Genomic DNA, 14095 nt, shown 5'->3' with positions numbered 1-14095 from the left:
AAAGGTCCACAGAATATCTGGAATCTGCAAATACTTCCTGTGCTTAACCTACACTTTCGTTGCGTGACTGTAAAGAACAGCAAATCTTTGTTCTTTCCCCTCTCAGTTCCCATTCAGTCAGCTCAGAGACACAGGAGAAAGGTTTTGGGGAGCAAAGCTGTTATCAGCCTTCCTACAGTTTGCATCTGATTCTGTCAACAGTGAGTACATCAAACCTAGGAGCTTACAGCCACTTTTAAACATCAGAAAAGTTTTGTAAGAACATAAATATATACATGTTTAATTTATAAATCATATGAATTAATATGCACAGAGGTTATGAGTGTGAAGTTACTTCAGGCCTTTAAAGTTTAGCTCATATTTGAGTTAGTAAGAGCCAGAGCTCTGTTTTTGGATTCATAAGGGAATTACATGTGCCTTAGGTGGTGATAACAAGAGTTTATCTTGCTAAGATCCCAGAAATGTTCAGTGGGGTAATTAGACTTCTAGAAAGCCAAAGAATAATGTCCTGAGTTGGAAAGACCCACAAAGGTCATTGAGGTCCTACTCCTGGCCCTGCACAGGATCACCCCAAGTCAGTCAGGCTCATCTATTTGTGAAAACCTACTGGGTTTTCTTGGGTCTATAATCCAGGAGGTTCTGCTAGTCAGTTTTATTTAATAAAAAGATGAGAAGATCTCAGAAAGGCCTTTCTTAGCCTCTGTGCCTGCCAGGAAGGTGTTTGTTTAGCAGCCTCAGGTCTGCTGGATTTGTGCACAGGTGGGGTTGCTGACCAAAGGTTCAGTGATGCATATGTAGTGTACAGAAGGCTATAACCTACAATTAGTTGGAGCTAGAAATGTGAAAAGAAAAATAGTCCATTGCTTCTCACAGGTCAGATCATGTGATTTGAATCTGGAATGAATTAATAGACAAATCCTGTTTATGGATCATCAGTTGCAGAGGTATTGTCAAAGAACTTGTGTCCCTTTTGACTGGAACACCTGTATGAAAAGCCATGTCACAATTGTTCAGGGAGGCTGCATCAGACTACTCTGCCTCAAAATAAAATAGAAAATATAAATATAGGGAATCTCCCAATCATCATACTTACTCTTTTCCTCATCTCAACAAGGTTGCTGTTTTGGCAAACCCTTGTGAAAGCAGTCCACTCTTTTCAGTTAAAAGCCATTAATATGGCGACAAACCACTGTTCTTCCCTTTATATCTGTGTTCATTCATTTCAACTCCAAAACTTTCCAGCTTACTTCTTGGATTTATAGCCAGCTGGCTGCTGTGTGTAACATGAACATGCTCTGACTGTGCATGACATGTTTTTATCTTGTTTAACCCATAATTGTCATGTTCACTCCAGGCCACAGCTCACCTGTGGGTATTTAATACTGACTGTGCAAGTTCCCAAAGTCATTTCCACCTACTCATCTCTGACAATCTGCTGTTGTTAAGTCAAAAATAAAGCTCAACCCCAAATCAACCACCCCAACCCCCCTCCTTGGAACAGATTTGGATAAAATGAATGTGTTCAAGATGATGGGCCATAGCTGAGCCAGCTCCTGTGGGATTAGTGCCTACTTTTTGGCATTTCAAATAAACTTTGGAATGACTTTTTAACACAAGTGTTTTAATAGCAAGTGAGTAAGGGCTGGTAAGGCAGAGAAGGACATATGGACTTTTTTTCCCTTGATTGCTCATTTTTCCAAAGTTAGTCTGATAAGTTATACCTGTGTATTAGCAGGTTTCTTCAGTCTTAGAACTGAAAGTCAAAGAAATTCAGTGGAAATGAAATGCTGAAATACCTGCCCTAAATTACTGAATCATCAATGAGAAGCCTGAATATTCAAAGCATGAATATTAAAATTTGTTAGCATACTTCAGCTTTGTAGGAAATACAATATATTATTATTTTTTCTTTATGCAACACCGCTGGTTGCTAAAAGCAGCAATAGAACCATTAATTAATAGTAGTAGTCCTGGATAATGTCATAATAAGCAATACAACGTATTAAAGCACATTAATTCTTGCCAGCTATCAGGAGGAACTTTTAGATATTTGAAAGGCCCATTAGGTTTGTTTACATTCTGAGTGGAAGCTGGTATGCTTTGGCAGGGTCTGAACCACGCTTTAGTACTTCACTCCAATGGTGTTGAATTTCCTGACTGTCGTGCACAGTCTGTAATATATTGTCACCACTTCAGGGCAGCCTGCCTCTCCAGGACAGAGGGTACAACCCAGACCAGGGCATTCCCCAAAGCTAGGGTGTCTTTGCTGCCATAAAAACGAAAATAACTGAAATTATATCTAACAGAAGCAATTTTCCACAATGGAAAAGGTAGTCAAGTCATGCCTTCAGGTGTATTAACCTAACAGAGCAATAAAAATGTGCTGGGCTTTAAATTGCACTAACAATCTGGAAAGGATTTTCCAACTGGAGTTATGTTAAGTGTTAATAGTGAAACCTGGGTGCTTTTTCCTTTGATCTTTCTTTGAGCTCGTATAGAATAATAGGATCAAAATAAAATGCCATTTATATGAACACCTTGTTCTTTTGATCTCAGCACCAAACATTTTGTCTGCAGCTACAGCCTAGCAAACAGTGCATCCGTTCCTTTTACTTGGACCTTCTAGTTATTAATAACTTTTAATAAATAGTGTCACAGCCAACTTTCTGGGCAGTTCATGAACTTCTAGTTCAACTTCTAGTTGTCATTTTTGCCCTACAAATCTCTAACAACGCTTTCAGAAAAACAAATAAGGTGTACAGGAGCTGTAAACTATTGGCTTCTGGTTGGTTGTGCATATGCATGTTGAGTGTATGATTTAAAAATCTGTATACTGCAGTGTTTCAAAGTAAAAAGTTAGTTGTTCTTGGAGTACTTGGGGAAAACTGTTGAATTAGTGTAGGCTGAATAAGAGGGAATGTTTGAGGGGGAAGAACAGTTGGTATAGTGGTGGTTTTCATAGGTGCTAGGTTCAAGATCCCTGTTTTTTCCATCAGAGAGGTGGTGGGCCCTGTGATGTCTGGGTGGTGGCCAAACCTTTCTCTTCATTGCCCACGTCTGCAGGAAGGAGCACAGAAGGGTTACACCTGGTAGTTACAGATCCCTTTAGTTTTATCTGGAAGTCAGATGGTCCATGGATGAACAGGAGCACCCTTCAGCTCTTTATTCCCCAGGGCTGATGGTCAGGAATGTTCCTTTGGAAGTCATTCTTGCAAGCACTTAAAGTAAAAACACTTCCTCATGCTCTTTCAAATCTCTTAGTAAGATTCATTCTTCTCTTTGGCTCCCCTGTAGCAGCTGAGCTGTTTATTCTGATGACTGATTGTGTCTCACTGTGATCCCTGCTTTAGCTGTTGTAACCTCCCAGAGCAGAGGAGCTGGGCACGGAGTGCTGTGCCAAATGAAAGCAAATAAACCCAAGTCCTGCAGTTCACCAGTGTCATAACTGCTGCTGCCCAGGAAGAGGGATTAACAAGTGAAGAAACACTAGCTAGGAGAGATCCAGTGGCCAAGCTGAGTCTTGGGTGTCAAATGTCTCTCGCAAGCTTTGCATCCCTCTGTAATTTATATTTAGCTGCTAAGCTGGTGTGATAGGAGCAGTCAGCTTGTGAGGAGCACTGCTGGGAAAGTGTTCAGGCTCTTGCTGAAATGGCTGCACTTGAGCTTGTGGCACACGAGCTGTCCTCCAGCAAGTTTTTTTTTTTTGCAGACTTAGCTGTCTCTCTGCACTCTGTCTCAAGGCAGGAGTGTTCCAGAGAGCCATAACTGTGGCTATAACCCATAACCCTCTTCTTATAAAGTAGTGCAGTGTAATTCATTGTGTGCAATAAAGATACCGAGCTGGTTTGAGCACCAGAAGCAGCAAATATGTGTTTGTGCAGCAGTGCACTGGGATTGAGGCATCCTGCTGGGATCATCCAGTCCTCTGCCTCCAGTCCTTCCCTAAGCAGTACACAACTAATGTAGGAAAGTTTGCTGCTGTAGTTGCCCTAAAAGGGAGTATCTGCCCAACTCTTAATTTGAGCAGGTTCTATGTCCCTGTTAATCTTCCTCCAGTTCTCATTTCCTATCCCAGAATTCAGACCTAGTTTTTGCATCAATTAAAGGAAGGTTGTGGGGCTCTTTGGCCAAGGAGTTAAAAAGCTACAAAGATTGGTAGTTTCCCTCCCTACAATAGGAATGTGATTGCCCTAGTTCTGTGGTTAGCATGAAACAAGTCAGCTCTGTCATGAAGTCAGTGGGGTACAAGTTAATACAAGGTAGTAAAGGAATAAAACAGCAAAGTCCACAGTCTTTTATGACAAAACCAGTATGATCCTGCTGCAATATAAGGCCCTGCTGTGAGTGGTATTTTCTGATGCTTGGATAAGTGCAATTTACATATATACAAAGTGTATGAATAAAGTTATAAAAGTATACTTGGTATTTTTACTTTTTTTTCCCTTGAAAGTAATTTTCTATTGTTCAAACTTTCAGCTTTCACTGGTTTTGTTTCCAAAAACTCTAAAAGGAAAAGAAAATAACAAAAGTCCATAAAGGCAAAAGGGATATGTTCTCATTTCAGTTCACAGAATTTCCTGCCTTTAAACAATACAAATATATGCCCTTAGGTTTCCAACATGCTGGAAGGATACTGAATCCTTGAAACAGATCAAATTAAAAGCAAGTCCACTATAGCAACACCAAGTTGTAGCAGCGTGTCCAATAGATATCAACAAGAATTTGTTGAGGGGGTTTTAACCACATTGCCAAGACTTACAGAATCCTAAACTGCTGAATCCATGAGTGGATAAACACTTAGAAACAGCAAGTTCTAGGCTGAACTGTGCACAAGTAAAATCTGATGCTTAATTAATTGTTGCCTGTTCACTACAGGCCCCATTCAAAGCAGTTATTTAATATAATTTTGAAATGTAGGCACAAACAGAGTGGGCAGCTGGTGTACAGCTTTTAATATCACAGGTAGCTCAGTGATGGCATCAGCATTTTACAGAATTTCAGGGACTGTGGCTCCCCAGGGATTCTTCTGGCACCCAGATGCTGAAAGCCAGATGATCAGGGATTGTAGATCAGCATCACTCTCATCCTGATTTACACCAGAAGAGAGTCCAAGGGTTTTGTGGCATTTTTCCCCAGAAGACACTGGTACTAGCAGAAAGACACTGCTACTAGTAGTATTAATATTTTTAGAGCTTTTTGACAAAAACTTGATCCTTTCAGAGCAAAACTGGAGACTTCTGGCATTTGAACAATGAATGAGATTGGGACCTACTGTCAAAGCTGGGATTAGAGCTTGGAATTTCCTCTGGTCCAAACTGCCTGGTTGAGATACAAATGCTACACATTTAAACTTTAGTTGTAGTGCTAAAGCAAAATGCAAATTAATATAGTAACACATTTTCAAATGGAGGTCAAAATCTCTGCATTAGCAGGTCCTGAGGACAAGAGCCAGTTTACTGGACCGTCCAATTCGAATGCCCTGTGGCTGGGATAGCACCACAACAGACAAAAAATGCTTTTTTCTTACTATTTGAATATTATATTATTAGCAAAATGTGGTTTAAATTTTGGTGTGCATACAATTATTATTTTTAATTAGTTTCCCTAGCGTTTTATAGTTAAAGCTTCATGTGAATACAGGCTTAATTGCTTTCTTATTTCTTGGGATACCTGAGAAAACCCAAAACAGTTCAGGTGAAGTATGTGTTTTCCTGGGAAGCACACAGAAATTTGCATTTGCGCAGGCGAGTGAATTATCAAAACCAGATGTAAGCAAGTGGAACATTTTACATAAATTTATTAAAATCATTATTTACCTGTAAGTTATAAGAAGGGCTTAGTTGCACTAGTTTGCTGCCAATATGTACTGCCAATAATCTGCCAGAAAGCAGCTTGCTGACAAAATCCCTGAAATGGTTTGCTTATGATTGCACAGAACGTTACAACCCCGAGTCAAATGAAAACCTACTATAAACGAACCCTTTGATGGTGGATTCGCTGGAATATGGTATTGATATATGGTGTACAGTTTATATGGATTATGTATACTGTGCAAGAAATATGGATATCTATTAAGGGTAACATGATATGTAATCGGTTAGGACAGTTATTGTTTTCAGTGTTTGCTAGGAATAAGATCACAGGGTGACTGCTCAGTTCTGAAAAACAGATTATTCCCGTGCTGCCCAAAGCACCAGCACGCCATTTCTCCAATTAATACAGAAAGGCTATTGAAAATGTAAAGTATCTGACATCTATACAGAGTAATTTTAAAGGCAACTTTACTTCTAGGAACAATTTATACATTACATAAACTTGTATTTTTCATCCAAGTATCATTTCGAGAAAAGCAAGCCTAAATATTGGAGGCCATGGGGAAACATAATATTACGATAATGTTCTTTGGTGCGGTTTGGAAGGTTTTAGGAAACATTTGGAAGTATTTTTCTCATAAAATCACTTAACTATTGAAGTGTTATGATAGCACTCCATTCTGCATTGTGTATGTTGCAATGCAGCCTAGTTAAAGGGGACATTCATCCCCTATATCCTGATTAGAAGTAGTTCCAAAAAACAGGAAATTATATGTTATAGGATCCTGGTTTTAGTTTAATTAAAAGAAAAAAAAAAGATATTTCAGGTGTGATATCAGTTTTCAAACACCCATTGCTAGTTGTTTTTAGCAAGAGGAGATAGTGTATTGGGTAGAACTCTTTGTGAAATTTGCATTCTCTAAATAAGCACTTGAGAGCTCAGCTAGTTTTTTTTTCTGTTTAAGTAAACACTAATGAACATGACCAATCCTTTAGAATCCTAAGGAACCTTAAAAACCTTGCAATTCTCAGAAGCCTAACTTTTTTTCCCCATAGTGCAAGTCATTCTTTTGAACTTCTGCAGAAGCAGAAATTAAGTCAACAATTTCCAAATTTCTGGCAGTTGTTATAAAGAGGACTCTTAAGGCTCCAAAAGTTTCTTTGAGATGTCAGTGCAGCAGATCTACATGGTCAAAGTGTTTAATTATAGAGAAAATTACTTTTTTTTCTGAACTATGAATTAATCCATGTATTCATATCTCGCACAAAAAAACACATAAGTTATTTTCACCTGCACTATAAAATATGTATTTTAGTTCATTACCATCTTTCTGAGAAGCTCTTAAATTATCATGATTCCATTTCTGGAGAATGATAGGCACAGAAATTATAACTGCACAGATTCTAGTAGTTAGTGTTAAAGGATTTCAGAGAATGGAAGACATGAACTCAGAAATAATATATTTAGGGTCAAACTCACTCTCATTTGATGTCAGACAGAACTTTGCCTTTCACTTTGCCTGTTTCACTGTAGGCTAGTGTTTTGCATGGATTTTGGGGAATAATTTTTGACACACTGGCACTGTCTGCCCCAGCACCTGGAAGTGTCCAAGGCTGGAGCAGCCTGGTCTAGTGGATGGTGTCCCTGCCCATGACAGGGAGTTGGAATTTGTCTTTGAGGTCCCTTACAAGCCATTCTGTGATTCTGTGAATGAGAGTTGAAAAATAAAATCCTGGTCCTGTGAGGTGTGGGCTTTAAAGTACACCTGGCACAGGGATCTTAATGTTAGAAATTCAAGTGTAATAATGAGGGGAAAGTTAAGAGGCCAGTTTGAGCATCCTCCTTAGATTGACCTACAGTTATGACATCTTAGAGAATAAAAAAATAGGAGTGTTGTTGAATTAGAGTTAAAAAGATTGGAAAGAAAAGTGTAAATTTTAATTAGAAGTGGGAATTCCTGACAGTGTCAAGTGTGGGTGTTGGATATTGAGGGATTTCACTCAGAAATTATTTGGAAAAACAGGTGGAAGTTATGATTTGAGGAAAAAAGCTTATCCTGTTGGCCTTCTTCTCTCTTTACTATTGGGATCTCTCTTGCTTTCTTCATCTTCCTTCCCCACTCAGATGGACCAGTTGAGTCCAAGCCAACTGCCCATGGTTGGTCTGGATCCAGCCTCTCTTCTCCAGGACCATCTTTGGAGCCTCATGCTAATCGGACACCCACTGGAGTGTCAGGATTGTTGCATTCAGCTAATTTGTAGCTAAAACAGCATTATTTTGGCTATTTTGTCAGAAATAAGTCAGACCTTGTGATATCCCTCTCTGGTTTATCTATTGTCGAGGTTACACACCAGTTCTTTCTGGCCAGGAAGGAAGATGTCCTGGTCAGCTTTAGCTCTCTCTCATAATGTTGTTATTTAATATCTGCATGTGAAAACTGCATTCTTGACCTTTGGTAAAAATTAAAATTTGACTGGAGTAGGCTCTTGAGCAGTCTGCCCAGCTGGATGGGCCTTCCAACCTCAGTGGTTCCCTGAGTTTCTCCTCTGTCATGGAAAAGAGAAGACAATGATCACACCTCAAATAAAATTTCGTATTTCTACATCCTGCAGTTTTCAAGCAGGGAAATCAGTGTAAACCATGCTTATTGTACCCAGAAAAAGGCACATTCTGCAGTGGGAAGACAAGCTGAGCCACAGACCTTGGATTTTCTTTAGTGATGCCCTTCCCAGTGCTTAATCTTGGCTCTGTTCAGTTTTCTTTCTGTTCTCTCTCTTTGCTCCTAATCCTTGTCCATGCCTATAAGCGCCTAATATTTATATGGCATTATCTGTGTTAGAGATTACTGCTGACAAGTAATCTCTTCCCTCTTCTGAATGAAGAATTACAGCCATTGCTGAAGATCAGAAAGTGAAATTAGATCCCCGAAAGTATGTGACAACTTCAATAAACCCTAATACCAAATTCCCTGAATATTGGGGATCTCCTTTCAAGTGTTTAGGTTTGAACTGTAGTACAGCTTCAGGACACCTGACCACACTCAGCAACTTTTTTTTTTTTTTTCCTGTAGGGCAAAATGTGACAGTAGTTGCAAGGAAAAAAATAATTAAAAATGAGCTATGACTATTCTCTCAGTTTTGTAATTTCTTACCGTCTTTTGAGAAGTAGCTAAATATAAGCAGCATCAGTTTTACTGTTATCAGCTGATTTATAATATGAAAGATAAAAATATAAATTTATTATTTTATATATAAATAAATATATACTAATGGAGTTGCTGTATGTTCCAGTTTGACACCCAAAAATCTTCTTTTTTTTATTTTTTTAAACTTTATTTCTTGGAATAGAATCAGCAAAATTCTTGAGTTTTGAAGAAACAATTTTGGTATTTGTACAGTTCTTGGTCAGTAATAGGTGTTCAGGGCTTGGAGCAACCTGGTCTAGTGGAAGGTATCCCTGCCCATGGCATCAGGGTTGGAATGGCATAATCCTTAAAGTCCCTTCTCACTCAAACCATTCCATAATTTTATTATTTTTAAACTTTTTAATGGCAATTAAAAAAAAAAAAAAAAAAAGCAAAACAAAACAGAAAAAAAAGAACCAAACCAAAACAAAAAAAAACAAAACAAAAAAAAACCCTTCAGAACTCTAACTTTGCACCCAAATGTAACTACCTTTATAGAAGGACCAATTTTTATTGCTTTTAAAAATTTATTTATTTATTCCATCCATCCTTGCAAGCTCTTGAGGCAGTTGTGTAATTTGGTCTAACCTAAACCAGCATTCCAGTTCATCTTTCTAATGTGGTTTCTATTCATCGAGCAGTGACATCATGGCCTTCACATCCTTTTTTTTGTTGTTGTTTTTAATAAAATGGTGCATAAAGTGACTCTTGGTCCCATGGAAAAGAAACCAATCCCCATAAATAACTTTTCATTAGGGCAAATAAAGCACGGTGAATAAACACATACGGTGGAACATGGCAACATATTATAAAAAAGAAATGTGTGTGGGAAAAACAAATGTCTGCTTCAAGGAAAAGTACATGGACTTCTTCAGAGCAGGCTTTCATGGCATTAATGGAAAGAAAATATATAATATATGGGTTGTGAGTTAAAAAATCTGTTACTCACAGTAGCAAATATTTAGATTGAAACTCTGAATTTCAGGATATTGAACTTTTATTACATATGAACTTAGTTTAATATTTAACCCATCTTTTTAACTAAACATCTAGACTCAGTATGCAAAAAGGGAAAGTTTTCAAAGCTTACTCTTTGTAGAACCTTCATAAAGTTTTAAAATTGACTGTTCACTGTGTTGGAGAGCCTCAAAAATCTGAATAAATAAAAGAAATTTGAAAATAAGTTGCCGTACTAAAATTAGATATCTAGGTCCTCACTGTTTGTTCTGAACTTTCAGTGTTTAAATATATATGAGTTATGCATAAAAGCAATACATTTTCCATCGTTTTTTTAAGTGTAAGGGGCAGTATCTTGTGGTATTTGTTGAAAGTGTTAATATTTGTAAGCTTAGATGATAATTCTTTTTCTGGAAAGTTTCACATGTGTTAGAGTTCACTAGAACAATTTAGTAATAATAATAAAATGTTTCTTCCATATTTGAAATAGAATGTTGGGGCATTTTTCATGTGTGACTGGTGTGTTTTGTAACTAAGATTGAGAAAAACGGTGTGTCTTTCTTGAAAATGAAATCTCACTGTTCTGTGGTAGCTCTCAGGTGATTTTATGGAATCATGGAGTGTTTTGGGTTAGAAAGGACTTTAAAGATAATTTCATGCCAATCCCTGCCATGGGCAGGGACACCTTCCACTCTCCCAGGTTGCTCCAGTCCCCATCCAACCTGGCCTTGGACACTTCCAGGGGCAGCCACAGCTTCTCTGGGCACCCTGTGTAGTGTTTCAGCACCTTCATGATTAAAAATATAAAACTTTAAAACATTTTTTCTTATAGTTAGTCTTTCACACCTGTGTCTGCTCCTGCTCCAGCCTTGTTTCTTTATTTCTTTATAACCATCATGGTGGTGTAGAAGTCCTGTAAGCTCTTGATCTTTTAAATTACTGAGAACTGGGCAAGTACTGGGTGGAGAGATACCTCTGGAAGGTGGCAGAAAATAATTAATGTGAGTCTGGAGGAGCAAAAATGTGCTGGAGAAAATGTAAACACAAAAAATGCACTAACTAGACATTGTCTTTTCCCAGCGTGCTTCTGGGAAATGCACATGAACAGGTTTAGATGACTTTGTGTTGTTATTAGTTTATTTTCAGGTCATTTATTTAAGTGTCATAAAGAACATTAGCTGGTGGTTAGGGACTCCAATATCCATTATATCATTCCAATCATGTGGACAAGTTTATACTACACATGATTTACAACGGTCTTTCCGCCGTAGAAATTGTTCTGCTCAGGTACAAGGTTTTATTCGTGGTTGTATTTAGCAAAATCCAAGTGGCTGAGCACAGAGACGTCTTCCAATCAAAGTCAAAAAATTAATGCCTTTCCACCAACACCGTGGATTGCAGCAAGAGCTGTTTATGGCTCTCTGCCTACATCTTTTATCATGTCTCCACTGTTGTTAGTAAAATATACAGAACTACTTTATGCCAAAACAATGGAAGTTAATGCAGATAACTTGTTCCAAAGTTAACCATCAAATAAATCTCTTGCTTTTTTTTTTTTTTTTTCCAAACTGTTAAGTGAAATGGTGTTCTAAAACTTTTAAAAATTGTCAAGATGATGAATACTCTGTGTGTAATACAAGTAAATACCATGGAATTGATTGCACACACATGTCTTAAATAAAAGATATTAAAGAGTATATTCCAGAGAGAAATCGGTGGAGTTTTATCTAATATTATTAGGAATTCTGCAATGACAGATCAGATTTATAAGGGTTGAAAACTAAGGAGGAAACCTGTTCAGAAACAGAAGTGCTGCAGTGAGTGTATGGCTGGCCAGGAGATTAAAGACAGGCAGGGGGATACAGCCTGCCTAGGTAGCCTGACCTCTCACACCTCAAACAATTTGTCTTAACAGCAGTAATTTTTTAAAATATCTTAGTTAAATTTGGGCTGGTAAATCAGTCCTTTCAATGCAGCGACAACTTGGTAGTTTAGGAAAAATCCCCTAACCTGTTTCTCCTTCAGCTTTTCCCATATGTAAATATTTAAAAGTACATCCTGACAGGGCTGTGTCTGTGCTTCAGAGGAGCCACCAGCAGCCAGTTTTAGGTCTGTGACCAAAGGCTGAGGGAATTGGGATTGGGATTGTGCAGCCTGGAGAAGGGGCTCCATAGACCTTGGAGCCCTTTCCAGTGCCTAAAGGGGCTCCAGGAGAGGACAGGGCTTGGAGAAACCTGAGATTGTGGGAGGTTCCCTGCTCATGGCAAGGGGCTTGGAACGAGATGATTTTTAATGTCACCTCCAACCCAAAGCATTCCTTGATTGTAGGATTCTGTGTACAGAATTCAGCCACACCAAATTTGTATTTCTAAACTCACAGAATCTGATGCTGGCTGAGGTGGTGAGATGGGAAAGGTTTAATTCAGGCTCATTTGGGAACCTGACATGTTTGTGACACAGGTGATAGATTTGGATGAGGATTTTTAACATGACTGAACTTTTTCTGGTCATATCTCCAGAGCAGCTCCAAAAAGTGATGGTGAACAGTAGGAAGGAAGGCAGATCTCAAAGGTTGTGACAGTGGCTTGAAAATGCAGCTTATTGTAGATAAAACAAAAATTTTATGCCAAGGAACAGCCAGCCAAATGAAGGAATACTCATTACATGGAGTAGTTACACAGTGTACTGACTCGGGAAAGGAGATTTGGGGTTTGAAGGAAAATCCTCCAAGCGATTAGTCAAGAGCGCAACTGCAGTAAAGCTCACAAAGTCTGTGTGTGTTTGTACTTCAGCAGTGATTTTGAAGAAAAAGGGTGCTCCATTGAAGGGTGAGGTGAATGATCCTCATTTTCAGGAATATTTGTTTTGACAGAGTGGGAAGGGAGTGGTTTGTTCTCAGGCCAGAAAGGTGCTGTGATGGAGTAAAACTCTGAAGAACTGTGGAGGAGGTTGATAAAGTGTAGCAAGTGTTGGCTTTAGTAAGTAGTTTCATGAAGAAGCTACAGTCTGTAAACATTTGAAAATTAAAAGGAAATGAAAAATTTAAATGTCTCTACTTACCTGGGAGAACCGTAATCACACTGAAAGGCATATGAGTAAATAACATGTGGGTAAATTAACTTGAGGTACAGGCAGCTCTTTAGACTGAGGAACGTGTGGTGGCCATGCTTGGAGTCCTTCCCATATTAATTTAGAAGGGTCATGGTTGAATAAAGGAGCTTCACTCAAGTGTTTCCTGGGGAAGATCCATAATTCTTCGCTACTTTAATTCAAATGCTAAAAATATTAAGTTTCATGTATTACAAAATATGAATTTTGTTGCCTCCGTGTAGCTGTGCAAATGCAGCCTGCTGTTGGGAGGGGTTTCTGCAGCATGGACATCAGGTGGAAGAACCAGTGGGGTCTGTGACACCTCAGGAAAGTCATAAGTATCCCTGCCTGAGTTTCCTCATCTTATCATTCACTTCTCACACCCATGAAAAACCACAGTGGTTTTATGCTACAAGTGGATGCACAACTCAATCCTATCTCCCAGGTCTGGAGTTTTCTTTGAAAATTGTAATTATTGTTTTCAGTTGGTCACTGCAGAATTATTAAGGTTCGAAAAGACCCCTGAGATCAGCAAATCAGCTTTTGACCAATCACGACCTTGTCGACCAGACCATGGCCCAAAGTGCCCATCCAGTCATTTATTGATCACTTTCAGTGCCTTCACCACTTCCTTGAGAAGTTCATTCTGATGGTTAACAACCCTTTTCATGAAGAAATTCTTCCTGATGTCCAACCTGAACCTCCCCTGGCACAGCTTGAGGCCATGTTCTCTTGTCCTGTTGCTGTTCCTTGGGAGAAGAGGTGATCTCCACCTGGGTCCATCCTTCTTTCAGATAGTTGTAAAGAAAAAGACGGCCTCTACAACTAGGATAAAGGTTTGCTACCAGTCTTAGAGGTAATACTGGCAAAAATTCCAAGACTTTTCTGGCAGAGTTGCCCTCTTTCTTCCAGAGGTGTTTGCATTACTTTATTTTAGCAGGTAAATAGTTTTATTCTCCCTGTTGATGCATGTGCCATTAGGGAGTACAGTGTTTTATTTTGTAGGTGCCATATTCACTAAAATAAAATGTATCTTCCTGAATTCGTGTT

The 14095-nt window shown here is 38.7% G+C and overlaps 1 protein-coding gene across 10 annotated transcripts in view; it reads left to right on the top strand.

Moving 5' to 3' along the window:
- The window catches only part of GTDC1 (glycosyltransferase like domain containing 1), a 284555-nt gene that overhangs the window by 118745 nt on the left and 151715 nt on the right, over positions 1–14095 (top strand). The window lies entirely within an intron of this gene.

Source organism: Oenanthe melanoleuca, chromosome 7, assembly GCF_029582105.1.
Source record: "Oenanthe melanoleuca isolate GR-GAL-2019-014 chromosome 7, OMel1.0, whole genome shotgun sequence".
Classification (NCBI taxonomy): Eukaryota; Metazoa; Chordata; class Aves; order Passeriformes; family Muscicapidae; genus Oenanthe; species Oenanthe melanoleuca.
This window is presented reverse-complemented; position numbering and strand designations above follow the sequence as displayed.